The sequence below is a fragment of the Paroedura picta genome, chromosome 11 (assembly GCF_049243985.1).
Source record: "Paroedura picta isolate Pp20150507F chromosome 11, Ppicta_v3.0, whole genome shotgun sequence".
NCBI classification, from domain to species: Eukaryota; Metazoa; Chordata; class Lepidosauria; order Squamata; family Gekkonidae; genus Paroedura; species Paroedura picta.
Window position 1 is genome coordinate 68,553,429 of NC_135379.1, and position 12,792 is coordinate 68,566,220.

The 12,792-nt window shown below is 55.4% G+C and overlaps 1 long non-coding RNA gene across 1 annotated transcript; it reads right to left on the reverse strand.

Annotated features, from left to right (window-relative positions):
* Window positions 1–7,589: 7,589 nt before the first annotated feature.
* On the reverse strand, window positions 7,590–11,511 carry LOC143820954 (uncharacterized). The gene is made up of 3 exons (XR_013225606.1): window positions 11,381–11,511; window positions 8,606–8,679; window positions 7,590–7,644 (listed from the first exon to the last, which is right to left on the reverse strand). It is a non-coding gene; the product is annotated as an uncharacterized LOC143820954 (long non-coding RNA).
* Between the last annotated feature and the right edge of the window lie 1,281 nt (window positions 11,512–12,792).

Consider the following 12,792-nt stretch of genomic DNA (forward strand, 5'->3'; position numbering starts at 1 on the left):
CCAGCGTCGTGTGGGGTAGGCTCCATCTCCGAGCACCAAAGCCGGAACACGCACTCCCTCAATGGTGGCGGTGGGGTTGCCGGGGACAAAGACCCCTTGGTCCATGGTTGCCCTGAGGTTCGATTCACGGAACACAAGGGCATCATGCCTCCTCCCACTCCACCCCACCTCGGCATCTTTAAACCGTCCGGAGAAGTCCACGGTTCCTTGAAGGAGAACAGGACAAAAGTCCTTCCTGTTCCCGTGCTCCTTTATGCTTCCCTGAGGTGCTCGGATCGGGATGTGGGTACCGTCAACCGCGGCGAAACAAGGTGGGAACCCGTCTGAGGAAAGAAAAAGAAAAGAATAGACACCAGGGATTAAAGTTAACGTGGGGCGCATCGAGTCTTCGTTGCTCACCTATCAAAAATGAAAAAAAAACTAAAGGGCAAAGGGGATATAAGGACACCCACCGCTCCAAGCCGGTCTCCGAGGCACACCACTTTGCTGTACAATTCTGCCTCCATGGCGAAGCAGAACTCCAGCAGGATCTCGCTGACCGTGGAGACTCCTAATCCGAATTGCTGGGCAACTGTCCGGAAGTACTGTGGGGTGGACAAGTACCACAAGGCGGCTGCCACCCTTTTCCCCACAGGAATAGGGCACCGCATGCCAGTGAATTGCCTCTCCATGCGGCCATGGAGAGCTTCCACAATTTCAAAAAACGTTCCCCTTGACATTCTGAAGTTTGCAATCCAGTGGTCATCATCCCAGACGGCCACGGGGAGCCAGAAGCACTAACCTGTCTCTGTGCCTTTCAAATCCAGGTGGTTGTTCCAGGTAGACTTCTTCCTTCATTCCTCCACGAGGAAATGCTGTCTTTCCATCCAGAGGCTCCACGTGCATCTTTCTTGCTGCTGCTATGCCCAAGAGCAGAGGGAGTCAAACTGTGGCCCTCCAGATGTCCATGAACTACAATTCCCATGAGCCCCTGCCAGCATTCAATCCAGTGGTCATCATCCCAGCGAGACATCACAAAATCTTCCCACCAGTCAGTGGATCTTTCGTCCACCCAGAACTGTCTGGGGAACCAGACCTCTGATAGAGCTTGCCAGCGTTTCCTAGCCACCACGCGTGCCCTAAGAAATTTGCTTCTAGTGATGGCCCTCCTTCTGTCTACACGTAGTCTGGAATCCCAAAAAGTAGACCTCATCCGTGACACGGCGGCACGGACACGCTGGGCTATTGCTAGCATCTGAGCCAGCAACACAAGAACAATCCTCTCCATTGCTACGTTTAGCTGTGCGGTGGCTACGAGGCTCGGAGAACAAAGGGTGAGGCCGACCATGTGTTTGCCTAGGTACACATAGGCAGGTAAGCTGTGGGCGTGTACTGTGGGCGGGATACAGGCTTCCCTCATAAAACATTTTTTCATAGGAAACATTGGAAACCCTGTCCAAATGCCCCACTGATTTATCGATGATTCGTTGCTACAGGTTTTTCGGGGTTAAAACAAAAAAAAAGGGAACACCCCCCCTCCCCCGATTGTGGCTTGTGGATGGAGGTCAAAGGTGTCCCAGCTGTTTGATTGACGGCCACGGGGAGTCAGAAGCACTAACCTGTCTCTGTGCCTTTCAAATCCAGGTGGTTGTTCCAGGTAGACTTCTTCCTTCATTCCTCCACGAGGAAATGCTGTCTTTCCATCCAGAGGCTCCACGTGCATCTTTCTTGCTGCTGCTATGCCCAAGAGCAGAGGGAGTCAAACTGTGGCCCTCCAGATGTCCATGGACTACAATTCCCATGAGCCCCTGCCAGCATTCATGGGCAGGGGCTCATGGGAATTGTAGTCCACGGAAATCTGGAGGGCCGCAGTTTGACTACCCCTGCCCAAGAGCATTCTAGTTGAAGTGTGTCCACCACTGGTGCGGAGGTTTCATCATTGTCTTCTCCGTCCTTCTGGGAGTATCCTTTGGCAACCAATGGGGCTTTGTGCCTTTGTCCTTCCCCTTCGACACCAAGATCCACTTGCCTCCCGCTGTCCTCTGTGAGTGTCCAGGTTTGGTTCTTGATCAGAGATTCAGTCTCTTCTTCTGCAGCTTTCTCCACTTTGCTGCTTCGTTGGCAGGCATCCTTTCTATCTCTCTCCATGTGAAAGGCTCAGGTGCCTTGACCACATGAGAAAATCCGTCTGGTGGGACTCCTTTGTTTCCTCTGGGCAATTGTCTGACACTTGGCCCGGGAGCCCCTTCTGGTTCCTGAGGATCTGCAGTTGTGTCTTGTTCTGTGTTGTCCTCAACACTGAGAAACATTGTTTCTGGGTGCGAGGAAGCTCGCTTTGTGTTGCCCACAGCTCTGAGGAACACTGTTTCTAGTTGCGAGGCTCTACCCCCCTCTGCAACTCCTTCTGGTTCCTGAGGTTCTGCAATTGTGTCCTCCTCTGTGTTGTCCACAGCACTGAGAAACACTGTTTCTGACTGCGGTGCCCCAGGAGGGTACAGTTCTACTGGAATGAGCAAGTGTTTCGGGTCCAGCGCCAGACGGGAGGGAGAGAGACTTCTGTTGCTCTCCCCAGGGAGCACCTTGGGGTTGAGAGTTTCACAGCCACCCCGTCCCGGGGCTCCAGCTGTGGCGTTGGCCGCTCAGCTGCTTTGTCCTTCAGCAGGCTTCCAAGGAAGCTGGCCCTGGTCTGATCTCAGCCTCGTTCAAATGTGCACTGGGACAGGAACACAGGCGAGTCTTCTGGCTTCTCAGGAGGAGGGACCAGACCCGTCCCAAGAGGAGGGGGAGCCACTGGGGACCGCTGCAAGAGCTGCCAACGACAAATGGCTGAAATGGGTTTGGGAGGCTTGGTTTTGCTCCAGAGTCCCAGCATGAGGAAGGCAGGAGGAGGAGGGGGGAGGAAGGGCACTCCTGCAGGGTCTTCTTTCATCTGTAGGGGAGAGAAGAAAAGCAGGGAGGCCCCTGCGTCAGCTCACTGGCACCGATCAGTGAAATGTGCCAGAGATCGCTGACTCGCTTCGAGGTTGGGGTCCCGAAGGCCCTTCCTCAGAAGGAGCCCTGGCTGCCCCGAGGCAAAGGGATCTCGAGAAACAGCGACCATCGACAGGAGGATGCACAGGGGTGTAGCAGATCTGCGGGCCACACCTGCTGCGACAGCAGGACTCCCGGGGTGGAGCTGGGTGCATCGGCCTCTTTCACGAAGGCGAGCATGGGGTCGGCAGGCGAAAGAACAGGGTCAGGAGGAGAGCGAGTCTTCGTTACCTGGAAGCCCTCTGAAGTGGCTGAGACGAACTGGAATGGTCCCCAAGGTCCAGGAATCTTGGTCAACCCAACAGGCAAAGAGGTGTCGTGGGGGGCAGATTGGCGGAAACATTTTGGAATCCAGACAAATCCCTGAAGGCCCTTGTGGTTGTTCCCTTTGGAGGGAGGTCTGAATCTTGGATATCATGTGGAGGTACGGGATTATCTAAAAAGTCTCTGGGGGTCTGTTGGGGGGCACATGACGCTGACCTGGCATGTAACCCGTGCTCTCTCGAGTCCCAGCATGGGAACGGGTGGTGGGAGGAGGACGAGGACGAGGAGGAGGAGGAAGGGCACTCCTGCAGGGTCCTTTTACTCATCTGTAGGGGAGAAAAGAAAAGCTGGCAGGCGCAGGGTCAGCTCTCTTGCATTGGTCCATAAAATAGGCAAGAGATGGCAGACTTGCTTCTGAGCTGGGGAAAAGCAGCAAGGGATTTCCTCCGAGGAGCCTTCATTGCCCGGAGACCAATGAGGGGCCTTGGTGTGGAGCAGCCAGAGCCCTGGCCCCTCACGCAGTCCCAAAGCCACGGCTCCTTGCCCACCCCTGATTCCCCGGAGAGGAACATTACCTGAACTTGGCAGGAGTGCCGCAATTTCGGGGGGGACCTCTCTGCCCCGCCACATATTATAGAGCAGGGCAGAGAGGTTGCTCCGGAGGTCTTCGATCTGGGGAGATGGAGAAATGGCCCCAGTGATTCCTGCCCTCTTCACAGCCCAGGCCAGAGGGTGGGACGTTTGCCTCCCCCCTCTACGTGTGATCTCCCCCTCTACGCACCTCCTCCTCCTCCTCCAGCAGGGCCCTGGCCTGGCCCAGGAGGGAGAGGAGGACCAAGAGGCCTCCCTCCCTCACCCACCGCCCGTCCAGGCTCAGGGCGTCCTCCAGAGCGGCCTCCTGGAGAGAGAGCCTCTGCCTCGCGCTGAGGTGACCTCCGAACACCTGAAACCAGGAAGAGACCCTGTCAGTCCTCTCCAAACGGAAGCCCTGGTGCCTCTTCCCCAGAGGGGTTGGCTCCTGCCCTCCCTCCCTCGCCCCTCTCCAACTGCCCTGCGAGGAAATGGGATTCCCACAATGAATCAGGGCATGCTCCAGAGCTGTGGCATGCCGAAGGGACAGGAGGACTCCCAGTCTCTCTGCACACCACTGCCAGAAGGATCGCCCAAGGGGGATCTCCTGTGTCCCTCCCTCCCTCCCGGGGAATAAACAAAGCCCCCCTTGACCCTGGCCCAAGAGGGGAGGCCTTTCCAAGAATGCCTGGCCAGCACCACAGACGGGCCTCCGTACCTCAGCTGCCGTGATGAGGTGGGCGTAGCTCTCCCTCCAGGGCCGTTCTGGGTCCTCCTCCCAGGTGAACTGGCTCCGGCCTGAAAGGCAGAAATCGGGAAGAGCTCTAGTGGACAGGCCCGGCACAGAACAGCTGTGCTTCCTCCTGGCCTGGGGGTGTCTCTTCCCCCTCCCCCGGGGCCTCGCTGGTCTCCCCCTCTGGCCTCGGAGGAGGGCTGGGCTCATGGGGAAAGAGCACCAGGAAAGGCAGCTGAATCGGAACAGATGTCTGGAGGCTGTGGTGGGGAAGGCTGATCTGCACAGAAGGAACCCCGTTGCTCTGAAGGGAGGGAGGGGGTGCCCTACCCCGGAAAAGGGACCCTAACTCACCCTGCTTCTTCTGCTGCAATTGCATCAGCTGTCCAAAGACCTCCCTGGCCTTCTCCCGGACCTCCGCTTCCGGGTCGGCCAGGGAGACGGACAGCTTCGCCACCACGTGCCCGAATGTATGCTGGCTGAAGATCTAGATTGGAAGCAGAAGAAGAGGCCTCGCTTGTCCATCCAGAGACGGCCCCGGAGCCCTGAACCACTGGGGTCTTCCCCCTCCTGACCCTCCCCACTGATCCTGGGGGGACCTTAGAGGAGAAGGAACAATGTCCCAGGGGTGGACACTCTGGCACTTCGGGGAGGGAGGCAGGGAGGGCCAGTCCTCATCTTCCCCCTCCCAGAGATGGAACAGCCCCTCCTCTCTTGCTGGGCTCCACGGGCCAGATCCTGCTGGGGGTGGAGGACTTACGTTTAAGCCAGGCATTTTGCAGGCATCCAGGAGGACGTCCCTCAACAGAGCAGCTGCCCGGGCTCTGGGGGCAGGCCAGCTGACCCGGAGCCAGTATAAGAGTTGCTGTGGAAGGAAGGAAGGAAGAGGAAGGAAGGAAGCAGGCCCTCACCCCATACCCTCGGACCAGGGCATGGTCCTCAGCACACCCTCCCCCTGCAGATCTGCCCACCAAGGAAGATCCCCAGAGAGGGTGGGCCCCAGGCTCTGGAAAGGGCTCTGTTCCTGTGGGAGAGCTGCCTGCCCCCAACCTGCCCCCTGAGGGGCCCGTCGTCTCCCAGCCTGGAGCCGGGGTGCCCAGTGACCCTTCCAGTTGGCGTACTCCCACGGCTCACGGACGGCAGCTCCTTGGGAGTTCTTCCCCCAGGAGAGAGGCAAGCCACTCTGCTGCCGCCACAGAAAGCCAAATTCCAGGAATGGGGTTCTAGAGCAGCCAGGTGGGAGGGCCCCCCCATGCGGCAGGAGGGTGGGGGGGATTGTGTTGCGCCAGAGGTGACCCTTTCTCCCCGCTGGGCTCCCTTGGGATCCCCTTGGCCCATCTCCCTCCCACCTTCTCCAGCTACTTACGTCCAGCAGGGTGTCCAGGTGGCCTGCGGAGGGATCCTCGCGGATCAGGCCCCGCAGCATCCTGCGCAGGGCCTCCTCTGCCTTCTGCTGCAGGGCCTGATGGGAAGAGCGATCTGGCATGAAAAGGCTGACCCCCCCTCGCCCCAGGGCTGGCCAGGAAGCCTTGAAGACCACCACTCCATCCTCCAGGGAAGGAGGCCTCTGGATTCGGGACCCAAAGAGGGACCCTGCGTCTTTCGCCTCTTCCGGAGGAGGGACACAGCTCTCCCCACAGCTGGACCTCGTCCTCCAGAGAAGACGGGACCGCCAGGTGTGTCTGCCACCCTCTTGAGAAATCAGGTGTCGCTCAAGGTACCTGGCCTGCGGGGTCTGCCTGTATCGGGGGGCCTCCGAGGACCATCCCCAGAGCCCAGGCTACAATCGACTGCCGGAGATCTGTCCTCAGGGGCGGATGGAACTTGCTGGCAGGACAGAAGGGCCGGGATTAGACTCCGTGCTGGAAGGGAGGGCAATCCCCCAGCCCTGCCGGGGCTTCGTCTGAGGCTCGCCACTTCCCCCTGAGCAGCGTGAGGGTGAGGGTGGAGGAGAGGATGGCAGTGCAGCGCCTGAGAGTCAGGGAGAGCCTCGGGGAGGGAGGCACTGCTCCCAGCTGGAGAACAGGTGCTGCCCTCAGGCACTCTGCCCGCATCGCCCTGAGGCCGGGCAGGAAGCAGCCATGGCCTCCCGTCTCTCCCTTGGGCTGGCTCTGTTGACCATCCTGCAGCCCCAGGACGGTCTCCCTCCCTCCCTCCCCTCCGAGGGCCTGGCACCAAGGTTCCCTCAGGAAGAAACATACCTCAGCTCTGCCACAGCCTCCATACATCCAACCAATCTCGCCTCTAGGGCAAGGAATGACTTGTGCATGATGTCCTTGGGGAGACAAAGGTTTCAAAAAGAAAACATCAGAGCTCCTTGGGCTGGGGCAGGTCTGCTCCTGCCCCCCACTCCCTTTCCTCCCCCCCCCCAGTCCTGAGTCTCACTCACTCGTATTTTCTCTGCAATCCTTTGCTTGCAAGAAGGCAGAGAACGATCCCGGCCGTGGCAGAACCCCCGGACCGCCTGTAAGAATGCCCGGTCCTGTCTGGGGCCCTGCAAGTGGCGAGAGGCAGGCTGTGAGCCTGGCCATGGAGGGCCAAGGAGAGAAGCAGCATCCCCAGTCAGGGGCAGTCCATCTGGCTGGACACGAGCCGCTGCTTCTCCTGCTCCCGAGGAGGCTCCCTCCTGAAAGTCTCCATGGCTGCCCTGGCCCTCAGGGCACATGGCTGGACCCCGAGGAGACGGCATCCTTTGCAGAAGGAGGCAGGGTAGAGGGTCCCGTCCCTCCAAGAGGTGCGCGTGGGACAGCTGTGGGGCTTCCTAACCCAGGGGCCTGGGAGGATGGGGACCCCGGTCCCTTTTCTGCAAGCACCCCTCTCGGGGGCGGCTGCAAGTCAGTGCGGGATCCGTGTGCCGGGCCCCCCTTGCTCCTGAGACTGCCATCCCTCTGCTACTGGAGCCAGCGAAATCCGAGAGGAAGGGGAACGGAAGGGGAACAGCCTCGCAAGGGAAGGGACACTGCGCTTCTCCTGGTGCCTCGTGGGGCTTACCGTATCCTTGGCGGCCAGGAAGTGGGCGATGCATTCCGCCGCTCCCCTCTTGGGGCGCCTCCTGCAGGCAGCGGCAGCTGGGGAGGAAGGGCCCGGTTAATACGCGGAGAGATCCCGCTTTCCTTGCGCCTTCCATGGTGCCTTCCCTCGGAGCCCTTCCCAGCGGGCTCCCAGGGGCGAAGAGTCCGCTTCCGTGCCCCTGCGGGCTGATCCCCACCCAGAGGTCGGCAGAGGGAACACGTCCTGGGCTGGGTCCAATCCTGCCCTGGGGAGGGGGGGGCTTCCTTCCCTCTCGCCCCTCAGGGGTCCTCTGGATCATCGCTTCAGCAACAGGTCCAGAGGCTCCCCGGTTTGAGGGTGGGGCTCCATCCACAGCAGGAGAGAGAGCCTCCCCCCATCGACTTCTCTGCCTGTAGTGCGTGGCAGCCCCCCTCGGTGTCCCCCCAGCACCCCCAAGGGGCTCTGATGGCCACACAGCTCAGCCCGGACTGTGGAGCCCTCCTGTGTGGGGGGAGCCCGATTTGGCCTTCAGGCACAATTCTTCAGGGCCCCGACCGTGGGCACTGCTGTCGGGCACCTTCACAGAAACCATCAGGGGAGCCGTTTCGTCTCCGGGCCTCCCTCCGACTCCAGTGGGAGAATCGGCACATTCTGTCACTCTAGGAGGAGACTCCCCCCCCCCCCCACACACACCTTCTCCACATCGTGTCCCTTTCCCCCCTTCTTCGAAAGAATGGGGTCCATTAGGGCTACCCTTTTCTCCTCCCCACAGGAGCCCTCCACGAATGCCCCGTTGTCGTCTGTCATTACAGATCCGACTGGCGAAAGGGGCCATGACACACCGACAACGTACCCTAATCAATGGGGTCGTTCTTGAAGGTGCCACGAGATTTCCAAGCCCTGTCGGGCTGGTTCCAAAAGCACTCCTTGTGCTGGGAGCCACAGGGGGCCTGAGCCCTGGGAATGTCACTGTCCTCAACAGCTCTGCCTCTTCCGCCCCCCTCCCTGCCCCTCCCTGCCCTCCGTTCCACTCCTCACCTGCAGGCTGCACCTCTCCTCCGGCCCGGGGGGCGACCTTGGCCCGTTTGAAGAGGGCCCTTAAGCGCTGGAGGCTAGAAGGGAGGGAAGAGAAGGGGAGTCACTGGCCTGGCGGCACCCTGTGTCTGCAGTCCCACCTAACCACCCGCCCTGATAAGAAAGAACACTTGAGGGAGTCTCTCTGGGATGAGGGCAGGTCCCTCCGTCTCCGCATCGTGACTCTGAGGGCATCGGAGGTCTGGAGAGAATCTCCCCTGGGCACCCGGTGGGGGGCTCTTGGCCCCTCTTGCCTGCGAGGGTGGAGGGACCGGAGAAGGCCTGACACACTCTTTCCCTCCCCTGACACGGAGCTGAGCGTTCGGACAGCCTCATCGCTTGGAGAAGATGAGGTGCCTACAGGTTACTAGGCAGATACTAACCAGTGCCTACAGGTTACTATGCACTGTAGATCAATCATCAGAAAGGCCAAAGCTGAGAGTGAGCTAAAATTGGCCAGGGAAGCCCATTGATGAGTTCAAATCCCCTGGTCCGGATGAAGTGCACCCAAGAGTGCTCAAAGAACTTTCCAGAGAACTTGCACAGCCCTTGTCCATCATCTTCGGGCCCTCTTTAAGGACTGGAGATGTCCCGGAGGACTGGAAGAGAGCAAACGTTATTCCGATCTTCAAAAAAGGGAGGAAGGATGACCCGGGAAACTACAGACCAGTGAGTCTGACCTCTGTTGTGGGGAAGATAATGGAGCAGATATCTGGAGGGCAATTTCGTGATCCAAGAAAGTCAGCATGGATTTGTCTCCAACAGGTCCTGCCAGACCAACCTGGTTTCCTTTTTTGACCAAGTAACAGGTTTGCTGGATCGTGGAAATTCGGTTGATGTCATTTACTTGGATTTTAGTAAAGCTTTTGACAAGGTTCCCCAATATGTTCTGATGGATAAGTTGAAGGACTGCAATCTGGATTTTCAGATAGTTAAGTGGATAGGGAATTGGTTAGAGAACCGCACTCAAAGCGTTCTTGTCAATGGTGTTTCATCAGACTGGAGAGAGGTGAATAGCGGGGTCCCTCAGGGCTCGGTGCTCGGCCCGGTACTTTTTAACATATTTATTAATGATCTAGATGAGGGGGTGGAGGGACTACTCATCAAGTTTGCAGCTGACACCAAATTGGGAGGACTGGCAAATACTCCGGAAGATAGAGACAGAGTTCAACGAGATCTGAACACAATGGAAAAATGGGCAAATGAGAACAAGATGCAATTTAAAAAAGATAAGTGTAAAGTTCTGCATCTGGGTCAGAAAAATGCAAAGCATGCCTACTGGATGGGGGATACGCTTCTAGGTAACACTGTGTGTGAACGAGACCTTGGGGTACTTGTGGATTGTAAACTAAACATGAGCAGGCAGTGTGATGCAGCGGTAAAAAAGGCAAATGCCATTTTGGGCTGCATCAACAGGGGCATCACATCAAAATCACAAGATGTCATAGTCCCATTGTATACGGCACTGGTCAGACCACACCTGGAGTACTGTGTGCCGTTCTGGAGCCTCACTTCAAGAAGGACGTAGATAAAATTGAAAGTGTACAGAGGAGAGCGACGAAGATGATCTGGGGCCTAGGGACCAAGCCCTATGAAGATAGGTTGAGGGACTTGGGAATGTTCAGCCTGGAGAAAAGGAGGCTTAGAGGGGACATGATAGCCCTCTTTAAGTATTTGAAAGGTTGTCACTTGGAGGAGGGCAGGATCCTGTTTCTGTTGGATGCAGAGGAGAGGACACGCAGTAATGGGTTTAAACTTCAAGTACAACGATATAGGCTAGATATCAGGAAAAGATATCATGGCAAATAGATGGGGAAGAAATGGAGATAGTGACAGATTTTATTTTCCTGGGCTCCAAATCACTGCAGATGGGGACTGCAGCAAAGAAATTAAAAGACGCTTGCTTCTGGGAAGGAAAGCTATGGCAAATCTAGACAGCATCCTAAAAAGCAGAGACATCACCCTGCCAACAAAAGTGCGTTTAGTCAAGGCTATGGTATTCCCAGTTGCAATGTATGGCTGCGAAAGTTGGACCATAAGGAAGGCCGAGCGTCAAAGAATTGAGGCTTTTGAACTGTGGTGCTGGAGAAGGCTCTTGCGAGTCCCTTGGACTGCAAGGCGAACAAACCGGTCAGTCCTAGAGGAGATCAGCCCTGACTGCTCTTTAGAAGGCCAGATCCTGAAGATGAAACTCAAATACTTTGGCCACCTCATGAGAAGGAAGGACTCCCTTGAGAAGAGCCTAATGCTGGGAGCGATCGAGGGCAAAAGAAGAAGGGGACCACAGAGAATGAGGTGGCTGGATGGAGTCACTGAAGCAGTAGGTGCAAACTTAAATGGACTCCGGGGAATGGTAGAGGACAGGAAGGCCTGGAGGATCATTGTCCATGGGGTCGCGATGGGTCGGACACGACTTCGCACATAACAACAACAATCAGGAAAAGATTTTTCACAGTCAGAGTAGTTCAGCAGTGGAATAGGCTGCCTAAGGAGGTGGTGAGCTCCCCCTCACTGGCAGTCTTCAAGCAAAGGTTGGATACACACTTTTCTTGGATGCTTTAGGATGCTTAGGGCTGATCCTGCGTTGAGCAGGGGGTTGGACTAGATGGCCTGTATGGCCCCTTCCAAATCTATGATTCTATGATTCTAAGAGCAACACGTCCCGCTTCCCAACCAGGATCGCTTGGGAGATCGTGAGATAAAAATTGCATAGGAAAAGAATACAGGTGCCCCACTTACATTTTTAGATGTTTTTCAGCCATGGTCTTAAAAATATATACAAATAATATATACAAATGTACAAATAAATATACAAATAAATAAATATATACAAATATATACAAATATATATATATATATAGAAAGAAATATACAGATATATACAGATATATACAAATAAATATAAAGGTAAAATTAAATAAATAAAAAACGAATAATATAAATGAATCAAAAAGAATAAATAAATGAATTAATAAAATAAAATAATTAAAATAAATAAATAAGTGAAATAAAATAAATAAAACAATTTAGTTAAATAAATGGATAAAGTGAAATCAAAAAGAAATAAACCAATAAACCAACAAAACACGATTTTTCTCCACCAGTCTCTTTCAACTCCAACTCCAACGCTCCTTCAACAACCCACAAAGGACCCCCCGGGTGCGGCAGCCCAGGGCACCAGCAGGGGGTGATGTCACAAAGGAGGCCCCGTCCCGCCCGTCCCTCGGGTTACAGTGGCCCAGGGGGCTGTTTCCTGGCCTTCCCTCCCACTCCAGCATGGGATGAGTCACTCCCAGGGGGGGACAACAAAATCAGAGTCCAGGGGCACCTTTAAGACCAACAAAGATGTATTCAAGGCGTGAGCTTTCGAGTGCAAGCACTCTTCGTCAAACTAAGAACTGACCATTATAACTGTGGGCATATATAAGCACATGTTGATCTTGTTGCACTAATAAACTGTCTCACAGCAACCAAACACAGCCACATTAGAACTCTCTGCCAAACCAGCCAATCAAACCCCTCGAACCCATTTGTAGTTCACAAGGACATTTCTTTAAACCCCACCTGCAGCGCGGGGCCCCAAGTTTGAAAATGAGCAGGAGCATAAGGGGAGAGATGTCAGGGAAGAAGGGTGGATGAATGAAAACATTTTCTGCTGTTGAAAAGCTCATGTTTTTAACGCCGCTGAACCATGTTTTCAGAACAGCGCAAAAAATGTTAAATGGGCATGGCCAATTCTGTGCGCAAAAAAAGTTACCCTCCAGAGCAAGACCAGAACCCATAGTTCCAGATACAAGTCATTTCTTGGCCTATAAAATCTGAGTTACAGTTGGAAGTGGAATACAGAGACAGAAAAGGAAAAATAGTAAGAAAAAGACACAGTAAATAAACAAAGCCCTCCCAGGAATTGATAAATATGCAAGAAAATTGTCCTGAATAACAGTCCGGACGCTGTTTGATGGCACCTTGCAAAAACCTGGCCACAGTTTCAGATATTTCTCTGTTGATGTTCTCCAGAAGGAGGGGAACCTTAAGATGGTTGGGAAGTCCTTATGAGTCAAAACAGGGCACTACAGAGAGCCAGTTTGGTGTAGAGGTTAGGAGTGCAGACTTCTAATCTGGCATGCCAGGTTCGATTCTGCGCTCCCACA